The following is a 12,407-nucleotide window of genomic DNA, read 5'->3' on the forward strand; positions in this document are numbered from 1 at the left end:
TGTTAAACGAATATCTCGCCCCACCCCCCTCCGCTCCCACAAAAGAGGAAAATCTGTGGCATCCACAATATTGAAGAAACGAGATCGGATCATTTTTGTAGGCAAAAGGAAGAAATTAATTTGCAGTGGCTACGCAGCGCCCGACGACACGCTCAGACTGATTTTCTGTCTCTCTCGCACGCACTCTTTGTCGTGTCGTTCAATAATAGCGGCGTCTGCCGGAGGAGAGCCATACTGACTAAGTATCGGGTATATAGGTATAGTTGCGGTCTCCGCAGCAACTCAAAACGTTGCCCCTCGTTTTGTAATTTAATTGATGTATTGATAATTTGTAAACATTGATGAGTGCGTTGAACGTTCCTTTCACGTGCCCACGCGAATTGTATTAGACGAAATATTATACCGTTAACCTGGACATTATTGATTTGACACTGATTTTACGCGGTGTTGGATCGGGTACGTCGGCAGGATCACTAGGGGAAATGCATGCCTTAACCAACACAGGAAAAGTGCGTCCAACGACACTAGAGGAAGCTATGGAGCTTTACCAGATTGGTCGGTTTTTAGAGATTGATATTTTGGCGCAAGGCTGTGAGGATTTAATACTCGATGTCCCTTGGTACTTTACCAACAATTTTAAAGTGGGGTTGCCAACCCCATGGCTCCGCGTGGGTGTTTGGACAAGCATGTCAGTACCTACGAGAAGAATTTACCGTTATTAGCACCTCACCTGTCCTGCACCAACTAGATAAAAAGCAACTGTTACATGTTCTGCAGAGTAATTTTTTACAAGCTTCTGAGCTAGAGATTCTGCAGGCTGTTCTTAAATGGGGAGAACAGGAGCTCATTCGCCGTATGGAAGATTGTGAACCAAACTTGTTGTCACACACAGCTCACTCAGTTGCTCGCAAGGGCGTAAAAAAAACGTGATTTGAGTGATGTAGAGCTGCGAGACATCATCGCAGAATTATTGCCTTTAGTGCGCATAGACCATGTTTTACCACCACATAGTGAGATACTCGGCCAAGCAATTCGTCGAGGTCTTGTCAGCACGCCACCTTCACATATGATTGGAGATGAACGAGAAAATTTACGTATCAATGCCTGGATACGTAGTGGTAGTAATCAGGGACTCTTTGTAAGACCACGTCTCTTTATGCCGTATTTTGAGGAAGTAAATGCCTTGTTGAAGGATCGATTATCTTCATCTCACCACCAGGTGGAACTAATGCGTATGCGTAGGTCACGACACCCGCCAGATATTCCTGATACCTTGTATATGGTGTCCCACATGAATGCAGCGGCTAATAATGGACTTTGTAGTGTTGTTAATCGTGCTATTCATGAAAATATTGACATGATGGTAGGGTCGGCTGTTATACCAGCACCGGATAACCAAACTTTATTGGCAATGCGTAAACGCGAAAATAAACTTCGCCAGTCACCTATGTGCCAGCGTGCATTGCTACTGCCACTTTCATCAAAACATGAAATTGAATGACAAATTCGGCTTCGGGTCGTGAGAGAGTTTAACCTCCCTGATGAAGTATCTGATATTCTGGAAAGCTCACACCAATCCAGCCAGAAAAGTGATGATGTTCACAAAGAAAATCCGTGTGGAGTTGCGTCCACTACTCAAAGCGAGGACAATTTGCTTGAAGATGAAGATCAAAGCCCACCACCATCACCAGCGGCTACTGGCTGAGTTCCGCGAAACACAACCGTTGGATCTTCTTTTTTATCGTCCTCGTCAATGGGATCGTCAGCATCATCAATCTGTGGCACCGATGGAGTACACCCCTATTATAGCCGAAATCTCACTTTTCCGCGTCACCAATCAAATGGTCTTTTTGGTGTAGCCAGTATTTTAGCAACCAACTCTGGTCCTGCGCTTCAGTGTAGCTATGCACGTATTTCAGCGTCAGCGCGTCCACGAAATGAACTGCCGGCGTTAATAACTGAAGGGGACTTTCGATTTCCGCATGGAAATATCTTGGGCTTGGATATTAGTGTTGAGAACGGCGCATGTGCTTTGGACTCTGGAAATAGTCATCTTTCAGATATGATGCCGGATGTGGCTATGGCCACCGCATCGTTAGGTCAGCTTCATTTGTCGAATAGTACTGGAAATACTAGCGGCCGTAGCGTCGGCAGCAATAACGACATGCCAGAAAGTTTACAATTAGATTTGGGGGATGGTCCAAGCCCTCGCGTAGTTGGAAACGTTCCAAGTGCACTGACCTTGCGAAGTATTCACGTAAGTATTTCCTTCTCGGTATTTATCCTAAAATAAAAATTTTCCATTAATTTTAGCACGCTCTGCCACAAAGCAACTATCACCGCTTCGTGCAGCGCTCTAGTTCGCCATTTGATATGATGCGTCATGGACAGTTATCGCCCACATCACACCCTCCAAATGACCCAGGGTCATTTAACTCTGGACCACCCAGGTTTTTATAGAGGTTGCAAGTGGGCCCAGATCCGGGGCACTTTATTTTGGCATGCCTTTCTGAACAAAAATTAAACTAAAAATGTAATTTAACAATCTAGATAAATAAAATAAACTATTAAATAAAGCTCACGGAATTTTTCTCTTCGGCAAGGGCTTAAAATTAGATAGTATGTATAATGTTAAAAATACTTAAGTATGTATATTATCTCTGGTATTTGCGAAGAAAAAACCAGTTTAAGTAATTTGTTTATTACATCTGCAACCCTTTTGCACCTTTGTTACTCGTTGACCCTAGTAGTTGGCAGATTACAACACACAATAAATTGACCTTCCTTGCCAAATCCAACCCATCATAAACTTAAGTCGTCGAATGCTTTACCCGTTTAATCTGTCGAAATGTATAAATTAACTAGACTCAAGATACCTCTTGGTCATATGGTCATATATTTCAGATGTTTTAGATTTTATATAGAAAGATATCTCTCTAGTGAAAGGGAGGTACTGAAGTAGTGTATCTTTCAGCGTCTGGCTCGAATTGGGAGTGTGAGATCGCTCCCCTGCGGTTGGCCGAGGTTTTTTCGTTCTATCAAGTTCCACCAATAGACTGAGCAAGACAAACAAAATAAATGTATGGGACCATATAGTCTGGAAGTGCCAGCTGAAGTTATATACATATGTATATTCATAAATGCAGGTTTCAAGCCAGCCAGATCCAAAGCGGACGGAAGAAGGCGCCGACGCCGTCTCGTAGCGCAGAAGGGGAGCGGCGCTCAATCAGCATGGCCAATCCGAGATAGGGGTGGGCGAAGCCAAGAAGCTGCGGATGCAGCACGCCAGAGATTTCTACTTTCACCCAATAAGCGCAGAGAAGGACCATTAAAAGCCGTTGCAAGGCGTGGCAAGGCGAATGGGACATGAACTGTAACCTGGAAAAAAAACAGCTAACTATCATACCCTAACAAACCATACACTATATTAAAACTAGTCTTTAGTCTTTAGTCAACACATATGTAGCTATACCCCCAAACCATAATGGCCATAATTGGATAGCGAACCGACATTGTACATACATAAATCAGTCAAAAATTTCATAAAGCCCATAAACTTTATTATAAAGGTTATTATTATTAGGATTATATTTGGTTTTGTTATACCCGATACTCAAAATGAGTATTGTGGAGATTTGTGGTGAAAATAGATGTGTGTAACGTCCAGAAGGAATCGTTTCCGACCCCATAAAGTATATATATTCTTGATCACCATCAATAGCCGAGTCGATTGAGCCCTGTCTGTCTGTCCGTCTGTCCGTCCCTATTAGCGCCTAGTGCTCAAAGACTATAAGAGCTAGAGCAACGACATTTTATATCTAGACTTCTGTGATATGTCACTGTTACAAGCCCTCACAAAGGGCGAAAATCTGTGGCATCCACAATTTTAGAGATACGAGAAAACAGAAAATGTTGAATCGCAGAGGATGACTATATCTTCTAGAATGCAAAATCAGAACCAGATCGTATAATTATTATAGCCAGAATCAAGAAAACAATTTCATTCTTTCTCGCTCTGTCTTTCTCTAACACACAGGTTTCATGGTCGGCTTTGCTTATTGCAAAATATGAGTTAAAGGATCTCAGACACTATAAAAGCTAGAGAAACCAAATTTGGTATACACACTCCTGTGATATCGGAACTTGACCGTTTTATGTCAAAATTTCGCCACACCGCCTTCCGCCCCTGCAAAGGACGAAAATCTGGGGCATCCACAAATCTCAGAGACTATTAAGGCTAGAGCAACCAAATGTGGTATTCACACTCCTGTTCGAACTCACTGTTAAACGAATATCTCGCCCCACCCCCCTCCGCTCCCACAAAAGAGGAAAATCTGTGGCATCCACAATATTGAAGAAACGAGATCGGATCATTTTTGTAGGCAAAAGGAAGAAATTAATTTGCAGTGGCTACGCAGCGCCCGACGACACGCTCAGACTGATTTTCTGTCTCTCTCGCACGCACTCTTTGTCGTGTCGTTCAATAATAGCGGCGTCTGCCGGAGGAGAGCCATACTGACTAAGTATCGGGTATATAGGTATAGTTGCGGTCTCCGCAGCAACTCAAAACGTTGCCCCTCGTTTTGTAATTTAATTGATGTATTGATAATTTGTAAACATTGATGAGTGCGTTGAACGTTCCTTTCACGTGCCCACGCGAATTGTATTAGACGAAATATTATACCGTTAACCTGGACATTATTGATTTGACACTGATTTTACGCGGTGTTGGATCGGGTACGTCGGCAGGATCACTAGGGGAAATGCATGCCTTAACCAACACAGGAAAAGTGCGTCCAACGACACTAGAGGAAGCTATGGAGCTTTACCAGATTGGTCGGTTTTTAGAGATTGATATTTTGGCGCAAGGCTGTGAGGATTTAATACTCGATGTCCCTTGGTACTTTACCAACAATTTTAAAGTGGGGTTGCCAACCCCATGGCTCCGCGTGGGTGTTTGGACAAGCATGTCAGTACCTACGAGAAGAATTTACCGTTATTAGCACCTCACCTGTCCTGCACCAACTAGATAAAAAGCAACTGTTACATGTTCTGCAGAGTAATTTTTTACAAGCTTCTGAGCTAGAGATTCTGCAGGCTGTTCTTAAATGGGGAGAACAGGAGCTCATTCGCCGTATGGAAGATTGTGAACCAAACTTGTTGTCACACACAGCTCACTCAGTTGCTCGCAAGGGCGTAAAAAAAACGTGATTTGAGTGATGTAGAGCTGCGAGACATCATCGCAGAATTATTGCCTTTAGTGCGCATAGACCATGTTTTACCACCACATAGTGAGATACTCGGCCAAGCAATTCGTCGAGGTCTTGTCAGCACGCCACCTTCACATATGATTGGAGATGAACGAGAAAATTTACGTATCAATGCCTGGATACGTAGTGGTAGTAATCAGGGACTCTTTGTAAGACCACGTCTCTTTATGCCGTATTTTGAGGAAGTAAATGCCTTGTTGAAGGATCGATTATCTTCATCTCACCACCAGGTGGAACTAATGCGTATGCGTAGGTCACGACACCCGCCAGATATTCCTGATACCTTGTATATGGTGTCCCACATGAATGCAGCGGCTAATAATGGACTTTGTAGTGTTGTTAATCGTGCTATTCATGAAAATATTGACATGATGGTAGGGTCGGCTGTTATACCAGCACCGGATAACCAAACTTTATTGGCAATGCGTAAACGCGAAAATAAACTTCGCCAGTCACCTATGTGCCAGCGTGCATTGCTACTGCCACTTTCATCAAAACATGAAATTGAATGACAAATTCGGCTTCGGGTCGTGAGAGAGTTTAACCTCCCTGATGAAGTATCTGATATTCTGGAAAGCTCACACCAATCCAGCCAGAAAAGTGATGATGTTCACAAAGAAAATCCGTGTGGAGTTGCGTCCACTACTCAAAGCGAGGACAATTTGCTTGAAGATGAAGATCAAAGCCCACCACCATCACCAGCGGCTACTGGCTGAGTTCCGCGAAACACAACCGTTGGATCTTCTTTTTTATCGTCCTCGTCAATGGGATCGTCAGCATCATCAATCTGTGGCACCGATGGAGTACACCCCTATTATAGCCGAAATCTCACTTTTCCGCGTCACCAATCAAATGGTCTTTTTGGTGTAGCCAGTATTTTAGCAACCAACTCTGGTCCTGCGCTTCAGTGTAGCTATGCACGTATTTCAGCGTCAGCGCGTCCACGAAATGAACTGCCGGCGTTAATAACTGAAGGGGACTTTCGATTTCCGCATGGAAATATCTTGGGCTTGGATATTAGTGTTGAGAACGGCGCATGTGCTTTGGACTCTGGAAATAGTCATCTTTCAGATATGATGCCGGATGTGGCTATGGCCACCGCATCGTTAGGTCAGCTTCATTTGTCGAATAGTACTGGAAATACTAGCGGCCGTAGCGTCGGCAGCAATAACGACATGCCAGAAAGTTTACAATTAGATTTGGGGGATGGTCCAAGCCCTCGCGTAGTTGGAAACGTTCCAAGTGCACTGACCTTGCGAAGTATTCACGTAAGTATTTCCTTCTCGGTATTTATCCTAAAATAAAAATTTTCCATTAATTTTAGCACGCTCTGCCACAAAGCAACTATCACCGCTTCGTGCAGCGCTCTAGTTCGCCATTTGATATGATGCGTCATGGACAGTTATCGCCCACATCACACCCTCCAAATCCTGGGTCATTTAACTCTGGACCACCCAGGTTTTTATAGAGGTTGCAAGTGGGCCCAGATCCGGGGCACTTTATTTTGGCATGCCTTTCTGAACAAAAATTAAACTAAAAATGTAATTTAACAATCTAGATAAATAAAATAAACTATTAAATAAAGCTCACGGAATTTTTCTCTTCGGCAAGGGCTTAAAATTAGATAGTATGTATAATGTTAAAAATACTTAAGTATGTATATTATCTCTGGTATTTGCGAAGAAAAAACCAGTTTAAGTAATTTGTTTATTACATCTGCAACCCTTTTGCACCTTTGTTACTCGTTGACCCTAGTAGTTGGCAGATTACAACACACAATAAATTGACCTTCCTTGCCAAATCCAACCCATCATAAACTTAAGTCGTCGAATGCTTTACCCGTTTAATCTGTCGAAATGTATAAATTAACTAGACTCAAGATACCTCTTGGTCATATGGTCATATATTTCAGATGTTTTAGATTTTATATAGAAAGATATCTCTCTAGTGAAAGGGAGGTACTGAAGTAGTGTATCTTTCAGCGTCTGGCTCGAATTGGGAGTGTGAGATCGCTCCCCTGCGGTTGGCCGAGGTTTTTTCGTTCTATCAAGTTCCACCAATAGACTGAGCAAGACAAACAAAATAAATGTATGGGACCATATAGTCTGGAAGTGCCAGCTGAAGTTATATACATATGTATATTCATAAATGCAGGTTTCAAGCCAGCCAGATCCAAAGCGGACGGAAGAAGGCGCCGACGCCGTCTCGTAGCGCAGAAGGGGAGCGGCGCTCAATCAGCATGGCCAATCCGAGATAGGGGTGGGCGAAGCCAAGAAGCTGCGGATGCAGCACGCCAGAGATTTCTACTTTCACCCAATAAGCGCAGAGAAGGACCATTAAAAGCCGTTGCAAGGCGTGGCAAGGCGAATGGGACATGAACTGTAACCTGGAAAAAAACAGCTAACTATCATACCCTAACAAACCATACACTATATTAAAACTAGTCTTTAGTCTTTAGTCAACACATATGTAGCTATACCCCCAAACCATAATGGCCATAATTGGATAGCGAACCGACATTGTACATACATAAATCAGTCAAAAATTTCATAAAGCCCATAAACTTTATTATAAAGGTTATTATTATTAGGATTATATTTGGTTTTGTTATACCCGATACTCAAAATGAGTATTGTGGAGATTTGTGGTGAAAATAGATGTGTGTAACGTCCAGAAGGAATCGTTTCCGACCCCATAAAGTATATATATTCTTGATCACCATCAATAGCCGAGTCGATTGAGCCCTGTCTGTCTGTCCCTCTGTCCGTCCCTATTAGCGCCTAGTGCTCAAAGACTATAAGAGCTAGAGCAACGACATTTTATATCTAGACTTCTGTGATATGTCACTGTTACAAGCCCTCACAAAGGGCGAAAATCTGTGGCATCCACAATTTTAGAGATACGAGAAAACAGAAAATGTTGAATCGCAGAGGATGACTATATCTTCTAGAATGCAAAATCAGAACCAGATCGTATAATTATTATAGCCAGAATCAAGAAAACAATTTCATTCTTTCTCGCTCTGTCTTTCTCTAACACACAGGTTTCATGGTCGGCTTTGCTTATTGCAAAATATGAGTTAAAGGATCTCAGACACTATAAAAGCTAGAGAAACCAAATTTGGTATACACACTCCTGTGATATTGGAACTTGACCGTTTTATGTCAAAATTTCGCCACACCGCCTTCCGCCCCTGCAAAGGACGAAAATCTGGGGCATCCACAAATCTAGAGACTATTTAGGCTAGAGCAACCAAATGTGGTATTCACACTCCTGTTCGAACTCACTGTTAAACGAATATCTCGCCCCACCCCCCTCCGCTCCCACAAAAGAGGAAAATCTGTGGCATCCACAATATTGAAGAAACGAGATCGGATCATTTTTGTAGGCAAAAGGAAGAAATTAATTTGCAGTGGCTACGCAGCGCCCGACGACACGCTCAGACTGATTTTCTGTCTCTCTCGCACGCACTCTTTGTCGTGTCGTTCAATAATAGCGGCGTCTGCCGGAGGAGAGCCATACTGACTAAGTATCGGGTATATAGGTATAGTTGCGGTCTCCGCAGCAACTCAAAACGTTGCCCCTCGTTTTGTAATTTAATTGATGTATTGATAATTTGTAAACATTGATGAGTGCGTTGAACGTTCCTTTCACGTGCCCACGCGAATTGTATTAGACGAAATATTATACCGTTAACCTGGACATTATTGATTTGACACTGATTTTACGCGGTGTTGGATCGGGTACGTCGGCAGGATCACTAGGGGAAATGCATGCCTTAACCAACACAGGAAAAGTGCGTCCAACGACACTAGAGGAAGCTATGGAGCTTTACCAGATTGGTCGGTTTTTAGAGATTGATATTTTGGCGCAAGGCTGTGAGGATTTAATACTCGATGTCCCTTGGTACTTTACCAACAATTTTAAAGTGGGGTTGCCAACCCCATGGCTCCGCGTGGGTGTTTGGACAAGCATGTCAGTACCTACGAGAAGAATTTACCGTTATTAGCACCTCACCTGTCCTGCACCAACTAGATAAAAAGCAACTGTTACATGTTCTGCAGAGTAATTTTTTACAAGCTTCTGAGCTAGAGATTCTGCAGGCTGTTCTTAAATGGGGAGAACAGGAGCTCATTCGCCGTATGGAAGATCGTGAACCAAACTTGTTGTCACACACAGCTCACTCAGTTGCTCGCAAGGGCGTAAAAAAAACGTGATTTGAGTGATGTAGAGCTGCGAGACATCATCGCAGAATTATTGCCTTTAGTGCGCATAGACCATGTTTTACCACCACATAGTGAGATACTCGGCCAAGCAATTCGTCGAGGTCTTGTCAGCACGCCACCTTCACATATGATTGGAGATGAACGAGAAAATTTACGTATCAATGCCTGGATACGTAGTGGTAGTAATCAGGGACTCTTTGTAAGACCACGTCTCTTTATGCCGTATTTTGAGGAAGTAAATGCCTTGTTGAAGGATCGATTATCTTCATCTCACCACCAGGTGGAACTAATGCGTATGCGTAGGTCACGACACCCGCCAGATATTCCTGATACCTTGTATATGGTGTCCCACATGAATGCAGCGGCTAATAATGGACTTTGTAGTGTTGTTAATCGTGCTATTCATGAAAATATTGACATGATGGTAGGGTCGGCTGTTATACCAGCACCGGATAACCAAACTTTATTGGCAATGCGTAAACGCGAAAATAAACTTCGCCAGTCACCTATGTGCCAGCGTGCATTGCTACTGCCACTTTCATCAAAACATGAAATTGAATGACAAATTCGGCTTCGGGTCGTGAGAGAGTTTAACCTCCCTGATGAAGTATCTGATATTCTGGAAAGCTCACACCAATCCAGCCAGAAAAGTGATGATGTTCACAAAGAAAATCCGTGTGGAGTTGCGTCCACTACTCAAAGCGAGGACAATTTGCTTGAAGATGAAGATCAAAGCCCACCGCCATCACCAGCGGCTACTGGCTGAGTTCCGCGAAACACAACCGTTGGATCTTCTTTTTTATCGTCCTCGTCAATGGGATCGTCAGCATCATCAATCTGTGGCACCGATGGAGTACACCCCTATTATAGCCGAAATCTCACTTTTCCGCGTCACCAATCAAATGGTCTTTTTGGTGTAGCCAGTATTTTAGCAACCAACTCTGGTCCTGCGCTTCAGTGTAGCTATGCACGTATTTCAGCGTCAGCGCGTCCACGAAATGAACTGCCGGCGTTAATAACTGAAGGGGACTTTCGATTTCCGCATGGAAATATCTTGGGCTTGGATATTAGTGTTGAGAACGGCGCATGTGCTTTGGACTCTGGAAATAGTCATCTTTCAGATATGATGCCGGATGTGGCTATGGCCACCGCATCGTTAGGTCAGCTTCATTTGTCGAATAGTACTGGAAATACTAGCGGCCGTAGCGTCGGCAGCAATAACGACATGCCAGAAAGTTTACAATTAGATTTGGGGGATGGTCCAAGCCCTCGCGTAGTTGGAAACGTTCCAAGTGCACTGACCTTGCGAAGTATTCACGTAAGTATTTCCTTCTCGGTATTTATCCTAAAATAAAAATTTTCCATTAATTTTAGCACGCTCTGCCACAAAGCAACTATCACCGCTTCGTGCAGCGCTCTAGTTCGCCATTTGATATGATGCGTCATGGACAGTTATCGCCCACATCACACCCTCCAAATCCTGGGTCATTTAACTCTGGACCACCCAGGTTTTTATAGAGGTTGCAAGTGGGCCCAGATCCGGGGCACTTTATTTTGGCATGCCTTTCTGAACAAAAATTAAACTAAAAATGTAATTTAACAATCTAGATAAATAAAATAAACTATTAAATAAAGCTCACGGAATTTTTCTCTTCGGCAAGGGCTTAAAATTAGATAGTATGTATAATGTTAAAAATACTTAAGTATGTATATTATCTCTGGTATTTGCGAAGAAAAAACCAGTTTAAGTAATTTGTTTATTACATCTGCAACCCTTTTGCACCTTTGTTACTCGTTGACCCTAGTAGTTGGCAGATTACAACACACAATAAATTGACCTTCCTTGCCAAATCCAACCCATCATAAACTTAAGTCGTCGAATGCTTTACCCGTTTAATCTGTCGAAATGTATAAATTAACTAGACTCAAGATACCTCTTGGTCATATGGTCATATATTTCAGATGTTTTAGATTTTATATAGAAAGATATCTCTCTAGTGAAAGGGAGGTACTGAAGTAGTGTATCTTTCAGCGTCTGGCTCGAATTGGGAGTGTGAGATCGCTCCCCTGCGGTTGGCCGAGGTTTTTTCGTTCTATCAAGTTCCACCAATAGACTGAGCAAGACAAACAAAATAAATGTATGGGACCATATAGTCTGGAAGTGCCAGCTGAAGTTATATACATATGTATATTCATAAATGCAGGTTTCAAGCCAGCCAGATCCAAAGCGGACGGAAGAAGGCGCCGACGCCGTCTCGTAGCGCAGAAGGGGAGCGGCGCTCAATCAGCATGGCCAATCCGAGATAGGGGTGGGCGAAGCCAAGAAGCTGCGGATGCAGCACGCCAGAGATTTCTACTTTCACCCAATAAGCGCAGAGAAGGACCATTAAAAGCCGTTGCAAGGCGTGGCAAGGCGAATGGGACATGAACTGTAACCTGGAAAAAAACAGCTAACTATCATACCCTAACAAACCATACACTATATTAAAACTAGTCTTTAGTCTTTAGTCAACACATATGTAGCTATACCCACAAACCATAATGGCCATAATTGGATAGCGAACCGACATTGTACATACATAAATCAGTCAAAAATTTCATAAAGCCCATAAACTTTATTATAAAGGTTATTATTATTAGGATTATATTTGGTTTTGTTATACCCGATACTCAAAATGAGTATTGTGGAGATTTGTGGTGAAAATAGATGTGTGTAACGTCCAGAAGGAATCGTTTCCGACCCCATAAAGTATATATATCCTTGATCACCATCAATAGCCGAGTCGATTGAGCCCTGTCTGTCTGTCCGTCTGTCCGTCCCTATTAGCGCCTAGTGCTCAAAGACTATAAGAGCTAGAGCAACGACATTTTATATCTAGACTTCTGTGGTATGTCACTGTTACAAGCCCTC

At 42.9% G+C, this 12,407-nt stretch overlaps 3 pseudogenes; all 3 read left to right on the top strand.

Moving 5' to 3' along the window:
• The first annotated feature begins 337 nt into the window (after positions 1-337).
• LOC113566716 lies at positions 338-2,527 on the top strand (annotated as a pseudogene).
• Positions 2,528-4,618: 2,091 nt separating this feature from the next.
• LOC113566718 lies at positions 4,619-6,807 on the top strand (annotated as a pseudogene).
• A 2,087-nt stretch (positions 6,808-8,894) lies between these two features.
• Positions 8,895-11,081, top strand: LOC113566719 (annotated as a pseudogene).
• The last annotated feature ends 1,326 nt before the right edge of the window (positions 11,082-12,407 follow it).

This window comes from Drosophila persimilis, unplaced genomic scaffold, assembly GCF_003286085.1.
Source record: "Drosophila persimilis strain 14011-0111.01,24,50 unplaced genomic scaffold, DperRS2 tig00000857-arrow-arrow-pilon, whole genome shotgun sequence".
Classification (NCBI taxonomy): domain Eukaryota; kingdom Metazoa; phylum Arthropoda; class Insecta; order Diptera; family Drosophilidae; genus Drosophila; species Drosophila persimilis.